The 17,949-nt window shown below is 46.9% G+C and overlaps 1 protein-coding gene across 1 annotated transcript in view; it reads right to left on the reverse strand.

The window, feature by feature from the left end:
- The window catches only part of AUTS2 (activator of transcription and developmental regulator AUTS2), an 802,406-nt gene that overhangs the window by 136,659 nt on the left and 647,798 nt on the right, over positions 1–17,949 (reverse strand). The gene's annotated exons all lie outside the window — the stretch shown is intronic.

Here is a 17,949-nt window from a genome sequence, read left to right on the forward strand (position 1 = left end):
CATTTCACACAGAGAAGTTCTGCTTCTGTTCATCATTTCTGTAGCTGAAACTGTTTCAGAATAGACAACATCATCAGGGTCTTCTGACAGCAGCAGAGACAGAGCAGAGACCTGACTCTGCCACCAGCAGACCAAGAACAGAATTGACCAAGTTTCCAACTCTTGTTCCCAGGCTTTTAAAATGAAGTTAAATGGTCTGAAGAGAAAAAATAAGAGAAAGAGATAGTCTTTTACCCAAGAATCAAGGCTGAGCTCATCCTGCAGCAAGTGAAGAACATCTTGATGTGGAGAGAGCCCTACAGTGCTGAGACAAGCTGGCTCTGCACCAGTTGCTTTTTCATCTCCATTCACCCAAGGCCGTGGCATTTCAGCTGACAGTGCTTCAGGCCACTCCTCCCCGGAATGACTGGAATTGGCTTTCTGATCTGACAGAGTAAAGGGGCTCAAAAATGCTTGAGGATGTTCAGGTAAAGGTTTAGAGTAGCTCAGATTATATTCCTGCAAGGGTACTTGCTATACATGCTAACTTGGCAGTCATGTCTGTTTGCCTGCTGTGCCAGAAACTATGTAAAAAAAAAATCTGGTTTATTCACACATATGCACAAGTTCCTCCCAGCTCTGGATCCCATGGAAAGCAAGTACCTCAAAGCACATTTCCTTGGAGGATTTTGTCTGACCCACCCCTCTTGTCACCACCTTTCCTCTAAGATTCTCTCTCCTCAACACAGCTGAAAAATATTGCCTTAGAAATATCTTTGTATCATTTCATTTTCCTGCATCTTGTCATTGCTCACAAGAAATTCAGAAATCACATCCAACACATGAAAGGGAAGTTTCAGATTCCAGGAAACATGAGGAACACAATTCAAGCATTGCATTTCCTCCTGCACCATGAAAGAGTACAAGGACAGAAGTTTATTTTTCACTGAGAGTGACACAAGCATCTGACAACCTGCATTATAATGAACATAATTATTTGAATGTTGTGTTTAACATTGCTCCTTATCTTTCCCAGTGCACACAGCAGTGTATGGTAGGGTGAGCAGGGTAAGTGAATACATCACTCCTTCCCTCCTCCTGCTCCCCTTGCGCTTTAACCGTACACAAGAGCGCGCGATTAAAACGGCTTAATTAATCCTCAGGCTTTAAAGGATGGCAGCAGCAGTGTTCAACTCATGTACAAATGCATGCAACCACTTCCAAAGGACATCCTGAGCATCTCCTGAAGTGCCTGAAGAAGGAAACTCCGCTGTTATCTTTGTACCTGCACTCAAGATCAGGGATAAGGAGCGGGGTCCTGCCAGGACCCAAGGGCAGCACAGACCCTGCTCATGTTTTGTGCCCAAGGATCTCTCCCAGGAGACTATCCAGGCATGCATTCATGGAAGAACAGAAATTCACACAGCTTCTCTGCTACATGAGCTACATGTTCTTCCTATTTCCCTCTGATTCCCCAGACAACTGGCAGCCACCCAGTTACACACCTTAGAGGCCAAGATGAACTTTGCCATTTCCATTCCTTCATAAAGGCCCAACCATGCATTTCAGATCCTGGACCCACTGTGGACATCCTTACCTTTGTCACCTGGTGATTAAAGCTACAACAACACGCTCTCTGTGGGTCAGTTGGAAATTTGAGCTGGAGGAAAAGGCTGCTGCCTACTCATTAAGTGGTGTGTCACAGGGAAAGCTGATTACAGCCATGCTCCCAAATCTGTGTTGGCTTCTGATTAGTTTCTGGTAGAATTAAGGTTTTGCTTTTGACCTACAAAGCAGTGAATGCTTTGGGCACTAATTACTTAAAAGCTCACTCCTCCCTCGGTGCAATAACATGACAAGCTGTGGGTGTTCTCGAGCTGACAGTCCCTTGGGGGTTGTTTCACTGCAGAGTGAACTTAAATAACTCAAGTCCTATCAACACACAGGAGCCCTTAACTCAGAGCCCAGACAAGCTCTTTAATTCTTTCATCCAGGGACATAAGCTGAGCCTTGCAGGCTGCAGGCACTTGGCTGATGTGACAGATCAGCCCGTGAGCAGCAGGAGGGACGCGCTCGGTGCTGTCACCGAACTGCTCGGGCTCCCTGGGGACAGAGGAGTGCTCCACCCTGAGCTGGGAGCTCCTGCTGCCCCAGGAGCATCCCCTGGGCCAAGGAGGGGCTGAAGTGGGAAGGTCCTGACCAGGGATGGCCACAGTGTGGTGCTGAGCTGGGGCTGCAACAGGTTACTTTGGTGAACTCTGTAAAGAGGACATAAAAATGGGAAGTCTTAGCCCAGGTGGCACCAGTCTTGACCAGGGGCACCTCTTGCTCTTAAGTGCCCTGAGTTTATTGGACCTTCCTACAAAATCCATCTTTCCTCTTGGGATGGATGAGAGACTTCACATGGCTGGTTATGATACTGTGACTGCTCTGCCCTTTCAGCTCCTGCTGCCCAGCACCCAATTAACTCTCAGCACAGCTGGGGGAGAAGAGGCCAGCAGGAATTTGTGTCAATTTTGCACATTTTGAAAACACAACGCAGATTCAAGGTAACATTACATAACATATATTTTCAAGTAACATTGTCCCCAGGTCCACCAGCTGTCCATCATCTATCCAGTGGTAACTCAAGCAGCAGTTCCCAAGATTGTTGTCACAGAATCCCAAAATGATTTGGGTTGGAAGGGACCTTAAACCACATCCCATTCCACCCCTGCCACGGCAGGGACACCTCCCACTGTCCCAGGCTGCTCCCAATGTCCAGCCTGGCCTTGGGCACTGCCAGGGATCCAGGGGCAGCCCCAGCTGCTCTGGGCACCCTGTGCCAGGGCCTGCCCACCCTCACAGGGAACAATTCCTGCCCAATATCCAGCCTAAGTCTCAGATACAATTCCTAAACCCCAATTGAACATTTGTCAGTCAGTAATAGCTCTCAGATGTTGACAATGCAATCCAGTTCACTTCTGAAGTTCAGACAGGATAAAAAAAAGTCAGTTTAATCATGAAAACCTCCTGTATCTGCTTCAAGTCTGATACCAGCTGTTAAAAACAGGTTTAAACCACACACTTCCTTCAAAGACAGAAAAATATTTATCTGTCATCAGTTTCTGCACTACAATTACTATACTCAAGGACAATGAACACTAGGGATAATCCAATACTTCCAGGTTCCATGGTACTGAAGTGTGTTCTCTCTCTCTAGGTTTTCAATCCCACATATTCAAGATGGGAAAGCTCTTTTCTTTTGTTCTTCACGCTGTCCTGCTGGTGCTGTCTTATTAAAATCAGGTTAACACAGACTCATTTCTCAGAGGCCACTTGCTCATCACGCAGGTGTCACATGCTTTGCTAAATTTCACTGCTCCACTTCTGACAGAATTCAACCCCCCAGACCAGAGCAGAACCTCAGAGCACAGATTTGCTTTTTATTCTGAGCCCCTGCGTCATCAGCTGGTTATTTAAAACTTTGTTCCGAGAGGCCAAGCCCAGGAGGCCAAGACTTTCCACTTAATAGGAGTGAACAAACTGCTCAAGTTGTTATTATGTGTCTGCTTCTGCATCATCATTAGCAATAATGATTTATAGCTCAGAAAGGCTCTCTGTCCCACAAGGTTCCTGTTTTCACTCAATGTGTAACACACATGCAGGGCAATGGGGGCATCCCTGGCATGGGGAGCCACAGGAGCTTATGGAGTATTTATCAATAAGTGCTACAAACTGTAAAACTTGCAATATGGATGGTAAAATACTATTAAAAAGAGCTATAAAAGTAAGTCATTGTAATTTGAGGTTAGTAATATTGCAGTTACCCCTGGCTAGAGCTCTTGGCATTGTTAGGTGTAATATATAGAAGCTTACACAGCCCAGACAGAATTAAACACACACAGCTTATGGACTGCACAGGAGTTCTCAGGAGAACCAGTTTTGATCAAAGAGTTCTGACTCCTTCCAGCCCCCAACTTCTTCTTCAGGTGGTGCCAGGTGAACAAAACAACCCTTTGAGCTGGGTTTTGGGCTGAGACTCTCACCCCGACACTGCTCAGACCCCAGTGCTCTGCCCCAGGCTCAGCCTCTCCTGCACAGCCCCAGGGAAGGTTTGTACCCAACACTGCCTTGCAGGGGTGAAATATTTGTCACCCTGGGCAAACAAGTGAAAGAGAACACTGTGCCCACCTCACCTGGGCTTTTGAAGTTTAAATACTCTATTAAAAAGTCACATTAGCTTTGGATTTTAAAAAAGGGGAAAGTCTCATCAGAAAGGAGTTTTTGTCACCACCCCTGTTCAGATCACACCTTTAGAGAGCAAACCCCCTGCCTACATCTCCAAGCAGTGGCTGCAGGCTGTGCATTCAATTCCTCACCAGATTCCCCCACTGTTCCCCTCTCAGCTGAGACTCCACATCACTTAAAATAACTCCACAGAGACTTTCACAGCACACTGGACCTTACTCCAGCTCTCTTAGACAAAACACAGCAAAACAGCACTATAATTACACCAATTCTTAATTAAACTGAAGAATGTAAAGCACCTCCAGTGTTTTTATTACCAGCAGCAGTGCCATTCTATCAGGATGACAGACTTGCATGTATTACTGAGCCCCTAATTAGCAATTGCTTTCCTGGTTAATAACTACTGAAATGCTATCAGGAAATATGTTTAAAGTACAGATTGCCATGCCAGGAGATGGGGCAGCAGTGGCTGGAGTGGGAGGGCAGCAGCTGGGTCAGAGCCTGCTCTTGCCTTGCAGCAATCCCAAATCCTTGCACAAGGCAGGGGTGGCTGCTGGGATTCTCCTCCCATCTCGGAGCTGTTGGACCTGGGAGCTTGGCATCCTCCCAGCCTGCTGATGGGGCAGTGTCCCAGCCTGCTCCCATCCTGTTCCCACTGCTCCCAGGAGCTCTCTGCCCCTCTGTTGCCCAGCTCACATTCTCCCCATCCTCCAAAGAGGTGCCAGAAACCCCTGATGGCACGTTTGGCTGGGCCAAAGGACAGCCACTCCATCAGTGTCCATCAGGGGAAGGGACTCCTGTTATCCCACTGCAAATCCCCATGGAGGAGCACTTTTCTCATGATCTCTGCCCATTTTCACATGGTTATGTGAAAACCTTGGCAAGTAGTTCTTGCCTCATAGTTGCAAGAACCACTCTGAGAACACAAACTGAGAACGTGGACACCCAGCAGAGGATGGGTGGGGACAGTGGGACCTGGCCTGGCACTGGGACACCCATGGTGGTGGGTGGTGGTGGCTCTTCCCTGCACATGGACTCTCTTATTCCTGGAAACTCCACTGCTGTGACAGAGTTAACCTGGATTTCAACCACAGCAGGAACAAATGTGACTCAGATTCCTCACAGTCACTCATGGCCCATTCCCAAACCCACAAATTCTAATGGGAAACTTTTCCTTTAATGATCACTGCATAACACACACACCACCAGCACAGACCTCTGGGAAGCAAATGCTGTTTCATCTGTGGCCAGATCAGATCTTCCCTGGGGTTTTCCATGCTTGGAACACCTAATTTTTCCTGCTCATAAACAACACAGCACCTAGAAACACTCAGAAACAATTTCCAACCCCCTGGATCCCGAGTTGGGGCACTGATGCTTCTCTCTTCTGCATCCCATGGCTGCAGGGTTAATAACAGGGGTTCCTACACAATATCAATGTTGTAATTCAAAATTTGCTCCCTGCAGAAGATGTTTGGAAGGAAGGAAGGGCTTGGGATGGAAGAAGAGGAAATAATTCCTTGGCCCTTCCCATTTTTCCTTGCCTATTAAAATAGTTCACGATAAAATCAAAATTATTACTTTGGTATTCAAGAAATTTTATATTCAGCTTCCACTGGGGGAAATGCTGCTCTTTCCTATTAATCCAGGACTTTAAAATGACAACAAGTACATTAACGATGTGTGTGTGTAATAAAACCCCCACACTGATCAGGGATGCATATTTATGTGGCAAACTTTGGATGCCTCAGTTTTACTGGCAGCAATGGATGCCTGCTCCTTACCAGCTTGGGATTAGTATTTTAATGTAAAAAGGAGAACATTTCCATGGTGAGAATGACTTTCAAATAACCCAAGAGCACAACAAGGCTCTGACAAAGGAGCCTTATTTGTGTTTATTAGGTGGAGAACAATCTACTTCAATCAGTGAAATTCTGTGTGAAATGGAGGTTTATTCACCCTTTTATATGGTCATTTAATAACCTCATAAGTGAAGAATTATGAAACAGAGGTAATATTGAACTGATTTTCATATTTCCAGTCATGCAGTTTTTCTGCTTTGCTAACTTTTAGACACTCAGCTCATATTCTACCCACATCTTTAAAGGTCATTGCTCCCATTTGACTTTTGAGGGGATGGTTGGTAGAAAGAGATGCAACTGCAAAAAGGCTCATGGCTGCTTAAGTTCCTTCCTTCATCAGTGTTTCCTCTCCTTAAAAAGTGGGAAAGCTGCTGTGTCTCTGTAGGAAAGGTTCTGAAAGGATTCTGGAGGCATACAGAGTCTTCAACAAAAGTTTCAAAGCAGCTTCATCATTTGCAGTGAATACAAGTTTCTGACTGCTATGTAGGAAGAAGCTTGAATAAGCTCAGATCTCTGAATTGAAGGTTTCTCTAAAGAAAAAGCTCTAGAAATGCCTGCATTTAGATGGGGGAAGCAAGTGTGAATCAAGAACAAAGGCCCAGGACCCAGTGAGAGGGAATAACCTTTCAGATCAAGCTGGTTTCCCCACCTGAGAGAGTTCCAGCCTGCGCCTTCCCATTTGATGCAAATGTCTGTCAGAATGGCACTACTGGATAATAGATAAAAGATTATCTGTGACATTATGAAAAATGAAAGCTTCAAAATGGCTACAAGTTCCATTAAAAAAAATAATAATCAGATAGCCTTTCTGAAAGGCAACAATAGCCCCTCTGGTTTATTTAGCACCTCCAGTTGGGCAGTGGTGTTCAAACACCTTCCCCAGCTGCCCTGTGGCTCCTCCAGGGAACAACCCCAGTTCTGCTTCTGATGGAGCAGGAAGGGCTGGGGGAGGCTCCAGGGTTACCTTAGAGCCCCTTGCAGGGCCTGAAGAGGCTCCAGGAGAGCTGGAGAGGGACTGGGGACAGGGGATGGAGGGACAGGACACAGGGAATGGCTCCCACTGCCAGAGGGCAGGGATGGATGGGACGTTGGGAATTGGGAATTGTTCCCTGTGAGGGTGGGCAGGCCCTGGCACAGGGTGCCCAGAGCAGCTGGGGCTGCCCCTGGATCCCTGGCAGTGCCCAAGGCCAGGCTGGACAGTGGGAGGTGTCCCTGCCATGGCAGGGTGTTGGAACAAGATGGTCTTTAAGGTCACTTCCAACCTAAACCATTCTGTAATTCCATGATTCCTTTCCTTCAACTAGAAATGGTGACAAATTCAGCTGAAGTAGCTCCACATGCAGCACCCTTGATTTCACAGAGAATTATCCATTGATTGATTTCACCCATTCAAGGCAGGGAATTTCCAGTGCTGGCAAGACTCAGATTTCATACCAACCTTCCCTGGCCTGCCCAACCATTGGTGTTTCACTCAGCAGAGAAGCCCAGGTGGTGACACCTTTCCTTCACAGATTTCTGCCTCCCAGAGAGGGCAAGCTGCAGGTTCCTGCAGCAGTGGTGTCAGAGCCCCAGCAGCTGCTCAGCTGGAGGGTCTCATGGCAGGGAAGCCAGCCTGCCCCAGCTGCAGCCAGGACTCCCACCACGTACAGCAGGGACACTCAGCACATCTGTGCAAGTGTTTGTCTCGTTCAGCTGGTGTAAATTGGCACAGCTCCACTGACATCAGCGAAGTCACACTGAGTTATATAAACTGATGATCTCACCCCTGTAATTACACACCATTTCCTATCTACAATACTGTCCTGTGCAGCACCATCCCACTCAGCCTGGACATTCCTCCTGCCTGCTGGGAGAGCCCAGTCTTACTGCTACAACCTAATGGATTTACACCTTTACATTCGCAGCAGCACAGCACTTCCCATTAAACACAAAGCTCAGCTTAACTACACCGAATTCACAGCTATTGTTTTCATTACTTGAAAGCACAGTGCAGGTCAAGCAGTACAGATGCTGCTCCACAGCTACATTTCTCATGGCTCACTCATTCTGCACAGCTGACATTTGGGCACTCGTGTTGAAAAAGCTGTGAAATGATATTGAAAGTGTGGAAAACAAGGCCTGACAGCACTGGGATGGTGCAGTGATGGGGGACAGACAGCTAGAGACAGCAATAATCCTTCCACCCTGTGCAGCCTGGAATGATCATCCCTGTGTTCTGGCAGGAGGAGTGACTGCTCCTGAGCACCTGTGGTGACAAAGCCAGCATGTGCCAGGACACACCCGTGTGTCTTCTGCAGCAGTGCCATGAGTGAGACACACCTCAGTCTCCACCACCAGTTGCTGCAGAGTCCCTGCTCTCTCACTAGGAGCACACGCCAGGACCATTTCTGTCCATCCCTGAGGAGCAGCTCCATCCCCTGGAGCTACAGCAGCTGAGGACACCCAGCACAGGGTGGGACACCCAGCACAGGGTGGGACACCCAGCACAGGGTGGGACAGGCCCTGTGGAAGGGTCCTGCTGCTCAGTGGGGTTGGTTTATCTGCAGAGCAGCCGGGCAGACCCAGTGGAGTGTGCAGAGAGGCTGGGATCCAGCAGCACTGCCCACATGGCACTTAATTCAGGCAGATAGAACCAGTCCACTGTTAAATTAACAACTGTGAACAGTGCAGGGAATTGGGCTGAGGCTGGAGTTGTTGAAGTTTGATTTGGGCTCTCTCATTTTGCTGGGCAGGGCAGCGTTCCAGCGCTCCAAGGTGAAAATGCATTTGTGCTCTTCAGTAACTCTGCATAAGCACAATAACTTTTTAAATTGAAACCCATATCACACAATTCCCAGGGAAATGACAATATAGGAGACCTCCAGCTAGAGCCCCTCAGTGTCCAGAAAATGAGCTCTCTATACAGTGAAGGGAGGAATTGTGCTTCCCTGGCCAATGTCTGCAGGGCAGAATTGGGATGAAAAGTTCCCTGTCCCGGGCTACAGAGCTACCCAGAAATTGTTGGCTCACAATCCATCCAGGGTTTAATTAATACATCCTCAGAAAGCCACAGCACTCTGGCTGTTGTTAGAGATGCTGATTTTTCACTGTGGTTGAAGCTTCATTTATGATTTCAGTAAAAGCTCCATTTTTTTTCTTCTCTTTCTAGTTAAAAAATGAGCCTCTAGCTACAAATTGGACGATTACAGACAGTATTGTAGAGCAGCAGTAAAAAAGTGTTAATGAGCTGCAGGATATCAGAAGCAAAAAAGAAAGTATTTCCCCCGCAGGCCAAACAAAATTAATTTTAAAAATTAATGTAAACCACTAATGCAGCAAGTGCTTCCATTAAATTATGGGGCTCTGACATGTACAATGCAGTATTTTTGCCATTGAATTTGTTATCTAAAAGGTGTTCATTGTTTATTATGGTGTGAAAAGCTGTTTTGCTCCAGATAGGCTGGTTCATTAAGGAACTGGATCCTTGCCATAGCCCTATTTCTTAGCAATGAAGCAATGCCCTGTAGCAAAAAAATACAGAGAGCTGCTCCCTGCTTAATATCAGAAATGTAAATCAAAAGACTCCAGTCTGCTTTTTAAATGGCTTTTGGTCTTTACAGAGATGAAACTCACCCCAAATATTTCAGATTGCTGTCTGGTCAGAACAGCTTCTCCAAATTCCAGCTCTGCTAAATGACTATCATAATAACAATCCCTGTCAATGAGGGGTTTGTAATGCTCATGCTATTAAAACACTTTTAATTCTGCTGCTTCATTCATCAAACTGTAACAGGTTTGATTTTAAGAGGGGAAAGAAAACCATGTTATAACTGCCTAAGGAGAAAATAATGTTCTGATAAGAACCCAGATATGTGCAATTACACAAAAGCCAGTGGCTTTGAATATTTCAGGGTTGAAAATTGCTCAGAACTGGATTTTGACGTTCCTGTGTGTGCTGAATAGGATCTTTTCCAGCAAAGATCTCAGTGGGGTCAGCAGGGAGAATTGGGATTGGACCCATGGGCATGGGACCTGCTGGGGGAGCTGGAGGAGGTATGGCCTGAGGGAACAGGGCAGGGCAGCAAGGAGACAAGAGCTGCTTTTGTTTGTGGATGTGGATAGGAAACATCAGAGCTCTTGCGTCTAAATAACAGTGGGGAGAGGGAAAACAAAATCTAACCAAAAGCCCTCTGTTGGCATATAAAAAATTACTCTATTTAGCAAAATTAGATACTTTGTTGGCCTTCATTTATGAGCCAAAACACCCTGAGGGGGACTACTTACCAACTTTAATTAGTAATAAAAAGCTTACAAGCGCCAGGGGAGCCAGAACTGGAGTCCATGGGCCAAATCCTGTGCTCAAATTACAGCAGTTTGAATTTGGGATCTTCTTAAGTTCAAAGAAGTTGCTTTGTGCTTTCTATGGGACAGCTTGGTGGCCTCAAGTCACACCAAAGGTGGGAGATCTGTGCTGGGTCTGAGACACTGGGAAACTTTTAACCATTGATCAGGTTAAAAGATTGTGTCTGGAGATTTTTATGTTCTTGAGGCAAGAGCTGCTGAGGATGAGTGACTGTGGGGTTTGCAGGGCAAGGTTTGGGCTGCAGGGGAGGCTTCTGTGGGAGCTGCTGGGAGCTTCCTCCATGCCCAGGGCAGCCAACAGCAGCCAGGGGCTCCCAGGGAGATGCAGGGGAGCAGAGATCCCCCTGCAGGGCCTGGAGCAGCCCAGGGGGGGCTGAGGAGGCTCTGAGCCCATGGGAGCCCCTGCTGGAGCTGGCAGGGCTGGGCATCCATGGAGAGAGAGAGGAGCCCACAGGGAACAGGTTTGTGCAAGGAGCCCATGGGAGGGACCTCAGTGGGGCAGCTCCTGAGGGACTGAGCCCATGGGAAATGGGATCCCTAAAACAGCTCCTGAGGGACTGAGCCCATGGGAAATGGGATCCACCCTGGGGCAGCTCCTGAGGGACTGAGCCCATGGGAAATGGGATCCACCCTGGGGCAGCTCCTGCAGATCTCTCCCCTGGGAGGGACCCCAGGCTGGGGCAGGGCAGAGGGTGAGGAGCCCAAGGCCTCTGGAGGAAGGAGCAGCAGGGACAATGTGTGATGGGCTGACCACAGCCCCATTCCCATCACCCTCAGGTGCTGAGGGAGAGGATGGAGAGAAAATCCAGAGCAAGTGAATCTTGCAGAGAACACACTGTGATTTGCCACCTTGCCCAGACTCAGCTTTCACGCCTCTGTCAATAGATGGGCTTGAAAATGAACAGCATCAAAGCAATAAAGGTTGGTGTTCATCCATGGAAGCCTCAGAGATATCAGCCTCTCTGTTTTGATGTTTACTGCAGCCAGAGGAGTTTCTATGGTTAAAGCAGTAGAACATATATATGTGTATATTTATCTGTATGTGATATTCATGTTAAAAATTTCCACATGAACAATCATCCCCTAAAACAAGCAACAACACTAATCCCACTGCCATACACTTGACTGAATGTAGTTTACCTCTGTTGCTGACTTTTAGCAGCTAAACTCACTAAAGGTGAGGAGATAATTTAGCTCAGCTTTCTTCTACTGATCTGAGAAACAAAGTTTATAGAAACCTTTCACGGTGACATCAAAAATCACATGGAAAAGCAGGCAGTGCTGGGGGACAGAGCCTGGACATGAGATCAGCCAGAGCATGACTTATCACAGACCTTGCAGCAGACCTTCCTGTGAAATCTAATTTCAGCTCTCCTGAAAGAAACTTCACCAGCTGATGGTCAGCGAGCCACAGCTGAGGCTGTCATGGTCAGAGGTGTCCTGGTGCAGCAGGAGGGATCCTACACCCCACTGACACCTTCCAGAGCTCCTGAGCAGCCCTGCCAGGGCTGGACTTCAGCAGTTCCCCATGTCCCACACAACACCAAGCTTTGTTTGATTTACTGGACAGGAGATGGTCAAAGGTGGAGAGACCCTGGCACCCCATGGATAAGTCAAAAGCCCAAGTGCACACATTATTCCAGTGTGGTGCCTCTGCACATCACGTGCTTCAGCAGCTCAGCTGAAAAAATACTTGGGTTTGACCCACAGAAGGGTCAGGAAGGAACAAAGAGGCAAGCAAGCAAAATCATTTCCAGCCCTCTCCATCAGGCAAGGGTCTGAATTAGTAGAAGGTAATTTCTGGACAAACTATCTATTATCCATGAAGCAACACATTTTTGTGCTCTAACTACCAAAATGCTTCAATTTTCCAGGCCAAAACCAGTTGATAAATGAGGCCCCAACTTTCTGCCCATTGCAATAGTTTTACAGATTGCAATTTGATATTATTACACATATCAGCCAAAATTCCTCCCTTTTACATTACAAGGGAGCCAGACAAGAAACCTTCAGCAGCAACAACACCCAGAAAGGGACCAAGGGACCAGTGCAGACAGGGCTTTGTGCAGCCATATTGACCACACATCACAAGTGCTGCTGCTTTCTGTTCATCAGGAGTCATCTTATATGGACAAATAATAGAAATAAATCAGAATTTAAAAACATAGAAGTTTCACTCCTTCCAATCTATCCATTCCTGATGAACAAACGCAGGGAAAGCAAGAGGGGTGGTACTTGATGGTGATGTGAATAAATCCAGTTTGGTCCCAGCTACACTGGTGTAAACCCAGAGTTAGGGATGACTCTGGAATGACATCCAAGTCCCTGCTTTTGCCATCTGCATTCTGCCTCTGTGGATCTGACCTACATCGTTGGAAGGAGAGGGGTAGCCCAGGCATTTGGAAGTGATGCTCCTCTATTAGCGATGAGATTAATTAAGACGCTGCTGCTTCACACTCAGGCAGGGCTGTTAATGGCCATTGATTTTTTTTGTTTTAAACAGCACGTACGAGTTTAAATGGTGTAAACTGCCCCAGATTCCCTTTCCTTACCTTTGTCTTCCCTGCTAGGGGTTAACCTCGCTGGAGATAGGGAAGAAGCCAGTCCCCTCCTTCCTTTGCCTGCGGCACCAAGATCAGGAAATTCACTGCTAATCACTGCAGTTGTGATTTCTGATTTCAACTGGCAGCACGGAGAATTGAACTCCAGTCCCCCGAGTACAGCAGGCTGCGCCAGGCAGGCCTTGAGCTTGTTAAAACTGTGGTGCTGCCATGCGGTTATCAATTTTAAATTAATCTCTCCCTCCATGCACACTTACCCTCCTCCACCCTCTCTTAAAGTGGCTGCTAAAAATATAAACTCCAGGATACCTCGCTCTAAGACTTAACTAAGTAAAAATCGGGATACTATTAATTACAGGTTTCCTTCAGCCTCGGCACCTGGAAAAATGGATTTCTGCACTGTCTCAAGGATTTGCCTAATCCACTTCCCGCAGTAAAGCCGAGCACAGCTCTGGCTGTCTTAGCATCCTGCCATGGAAATCCTGCCTCCCACGATGAGCCCCTCTCCAGGAGCACCCTGTCTCCAGGCTGGAGCAGCTGGGGAAGGGGAGCCTGGCAGCAGAACAGCAGCCAGCTGGGAATTGCAGCTCTGCGGGCTGAGTGTGTGCTCTGCACTCAACCAAACCTGCCCTGCTGAGACAGGCCAGAGGCCCAGACATCGCTTACTCAGCCCCCCCATCCCCATTTCACCATCACACTGCAGCAAACCTGTGCCAAGAGCGAGCACGAGGTGCTGTGCTGCGCCCCAGGGACAGCCCCTGACTTCAGCCACCGACTGGGCTTGTAAAAATGACCCCCAAATCCAACTTAATGGCTTGGCTCCCTCCCCACGCTGGAGTCTGAGCGTCTGCCACAGCTCAAGAGCAGCCTGGCTAATGTGGGCCAGGGTTTGTGAAGCCTTTGTAGTTGGCCGTGTCCACCTGAAATAACACTGAAATAACAAATACCTGTGCTGGCACGGAGCATGGGGCAGCCCTTCAGGCAGGGCCTTGCAGCTTCATCTCCTGCAGCTGCAATTGCTGCCCTGGCCAGACAGCAGGGACACCGAGGGGAGGCCACCTGGCTCTGGAGGAGCTCAGGAAAGCAATCAGCTGGCATCCGAGCAGGGGCCACACCACCACCTCGGTGTCAAATGTGAAAATCTGTGGAGGTGAGTTTATAAACGACTGCAGGCGTCAGCATCCAGTTTGGAATCTATAAACATCTGAAATCTGTTAGTACTTTATTTGTAATGATACTGCCAACAGACTGCCCCCCCCAAAGGTCACAGCACACACTCAGCATTAAATTGCAGTACAACAAATCCTCAGCTATCCGTAACCTACAAAATGATAGGGGCAGGCTGGAAGGGGAGACTGGGATAAAGCAGAAAAAGAAAAAAGTCTAGACACACTTTCCTAAAACTCACTGGGGAATCATTTTAAAATCACTTTATGAGGAAATAATTGAGGTTCTATATACAAAACTCCCTTTAAAAAAAAGGAGTAACACGTTTGACAACCTTAGAAAGTCACAAGGTTGTTACAGAGAAGAATGGGCCTCTGTTTGGGAATTTAAATACTATGTGGCCCAAATTCATAAACATTTAAGATTTTTAAAGCCATTGGGAATAAAAGAGCAAAAAAGGCAAAACCAGCCAGCGCCAACTAAGGAAAAAAAACCCAAAACCCAAACCGAACTGCCAAGTGAATGAAAACCATCTCTGCAGTAAAACCCCCTTTCCTCACTCTGTAATGCCCCAACCCTGAATGCTGCCCTTCAATCCACCGCAGAATAAACCCTCTGTTGTGCACAGGACACAGCACAGACCCACAGCATAAACCCACTGCTGCCTGCATCCCACTCCACAGCCAGTGGAATTCATTCCAGAGCCACCAGATGCAGCATTAGCCCCCAAAATACAGCAGCTCTCCTCAATCACAGGGAGGAGCAGCCTGTCCCTGTGTCTGACTGGCTGTGTCCTGCCCAGGAGGACCTGGGCACCACTCATCATCATTCCATTTCCACAGGGAGCCACAGGTTACCAACTCCATCTCTTTCAAGTGGAACACAATATAGCTGAAAAAAAATCACTGCAGAAAATAATTTGTTATTCTTCTTATGCCTCTCTTTGTTATTCTTCATGTCAGAGCTGCTTGTCCATGTCAGTTGTGGAGAGAGGTCCAAGCAGAATAACCACAGAGATAACTCTGCACTGAAACTTCACCAAGTTCTTACTGATAACAGATTATTTCAAAAATATCCCTGAAAATGTAAACCCAGGAAGGGCCTTTGGGAAGTTCTGGCTGTGGATCAGCTGAGTGGTCAGTATCTCCATAGGGCTGACCCAAATGCATGGCTCACCTATCACTCCAACTTCAGGAGAGTTGGGTTCTTACCTGAATTTCATGGCTCAGGCCCATTTCTAATTGTGTCTAAATATATCCCTCTGTGCTGTAGAGCTGACTTCCTTCTGGCCAATCTCAGCTGCCTTTTTGACCTGCGCACCCCATGGAAGCACCAAGATCAAGACAGTTGTGCCTACTGAGTGTGAGGATTAGTGAAAAAACCCACTCAGAATGTCAATGAGTTAGGGGCATCACACCCTTCTGCCATTAAAATTCAGAAGGTTTTCTGGTCCTTCTGGCCTCGGTGCATTTGCATAGTATAGGGTCAGAGAGACATCCTGATTGCACTGTAGCTGCTCTGTTTGAAGGGTCAGAACGGTGACATAGGAAAATAACCCAACTTTAATTGATACCTGGGCTCTTGAATTTGAAACTCCCCCTGGCCCCATCTCTTGTATATCTAATGTACAGTACACTCAACAGCAGATGCCAGGAAGGCAGCTTGGTTTCTCAGCTGCATTAGCAAAGCTTTAAAAATAATTGAATTGCCCACAAGATGTCCACCCTACTTTTCAAGCACCTGAATCCCCTGGCAATCACCACTGCAGCAGTAAATGTTCTCAGGGCTGGCAGGTTATCTAATTGTGAATCCCAAGTGTAGCATCTCAGGAGAAGATCTCAGAGAGAAAAAAAACCCTATGTTTTTAGTTCAAGCTTCTGTTATTTTAATACTTTATTAGAGGTCCAGTTATGACTCAAACTTTACCAAGAGTAGCAGAGATGTGAGTGTATTTATGAAGTTTTTCCCTGGTTTTCTTGCTGCTATTAATTCCCAAATCACACAAAGGGCAATTACAATTGACATCTGATTCCTGAGTTGGGCTCAGTCAGGCATGAGGAGCTCAATGTAAACCACATTTCCTGATCCCACCGTTGCTGGGCTCAGGATCACACATTATAGGGCACTGAAAGATTCTTGGCAGAATGGACCAGACTGGTTTGCTTGGTTTCTAGGCATCCCATCATATACTCCCTAAAAAGACAGATGATGGCTAATCCCACTCAGAAGAGTGAAGAAAGAATACCTGAAGAGTTACAGCAGAGCAGTTGTAAGTGCATTACTGGTTAACTACTCATCAATTCATAACTATAATTTCTGTGACATTTTCCATGATTCAGTTCAGGCTCAGTTCTGGGACAGAAAAATGGAGAAACATTGTTTACCCCTGAGTCACTCAGCTGAAAAAATCATGATATTCTGATGGAAACCCATCCCATAAACTATGGAACTGTATTGTTCCTGCATTTGTTGGCAATGTAGGGGGACCACTGCTCTTCTTTGCATTGAAGAACAAGATTAAAAACTGCATTATTTCATCTCCTAGCATTCCTAAACCCTTTAATGGTTCCAACCCTTTAATGATTCCATTTTTGAAAAAAAAGTGCTTTTAAAAATTAAACCCTGTAGGTTATTGGGATGTGTCATGAACAGGAAACTGAGCTGTATAAATGAGTGCCAAGAATAACGGCATGAAGCTGCAGCCCCTGAGTTTGTAACTGAGATTCCCAAGCACTGAGTGGCCACACTTGCAGGAAAATGCTCAGTGCTGCTATGCTGGCAGCAGCTTTTGTTGTGTTGGTGTCCTCTCCTCTCTACAATTCTGCCGTGGCAAATGTTTCATTGAAACTCTCATTACTGGTCTTCGCTTTTCCATTAATGGCCTTCATAAACAGGAAAAAACCAGGAACTTTCGTCTAGGCTAAACAGGTTCAAAATTCACCGTTCTAACCTACAACAGGCAGGTCAGGAGAGACAACAACTCACCTTGCTCACAACTACACAAGTGAGAAATGTTCTGAAGGCTTTCAGATTTTCTTTCCCTCTGTTTCTCCCCAGAAAAGCCCTTTAAAGGATCAGCTAAACAAACACCCTGTGAGTGTCTCAGAAGGGACCTCTCAGCGAGCCCATTAGGGGCGTGTTTGGACGCAGAATCCAGAGTACATTACAGGTTATTTGTGAGGCTGCAGCGATGTGCTCCTAATGGGTACAAGGATGTGCTGACATCGGAAGCAAGGCTGACAGGTCTGCAGTTAGCTGTCACTCCCATCACAGACTTAATAGCTTTGCCAGGCACCCTCTAAGCAAATGAAGAGAAGAAAGCTCTTGCTGTGTGACAGCATTGGAAAAGAATGCATGTGAATGTCATTCTGGTATTGAAAGTGTCAGGTGCCAGCCGAGGAGCCCTGATCAGATAGACAAGCATCGTGCTGGATGCTTTCAGGTTATTTGAAGCCTGTCATTTCTATTAGCAAGCTAACCACAAGTGGAATCCTTCATTAGTTTGTTTTGCTTAGTGCTGAAGCGTCAGGGGATGGAGGCCTGGGCCCTTTTGGCTTTCTCCTTATTAACAGCTCATGATGGCTGGCGAGCAGAGGGGACCACGGGCTCCTTCCCCTCCATGCCTGCTCATTAGCGCCTGGCAGCAAAGAGCAGAGATGAGTGGACATTGGCACGGCTTGGCTTTCTAGTTCTTGGAGAAGGCCAAGAATAATCTCAGTAGATTTAATTAAAACCACAGCAAACAGATGGGGAAGATGGAAAGCAAATGCAACTGGAGACCGCTCATCTGTCTGGGGCTGCACGCTTTA

The sequence above is a fragment of the Ammospiza nelsoni genome, chromosome 21 (genome assembly GCF_027579445.1).
Source record: "Ammospiza nelsoni isolate bAmmNel1 chromosome 21, bAmmNel1.pri, whole genome shotgun sequence".
Taxonomy (NCBI): Eukaryota; Metazoa; Chordata; class Aves; order Passeriformes; family Passerellidae; genus Ammospiza; species Ammospiza nelsoni.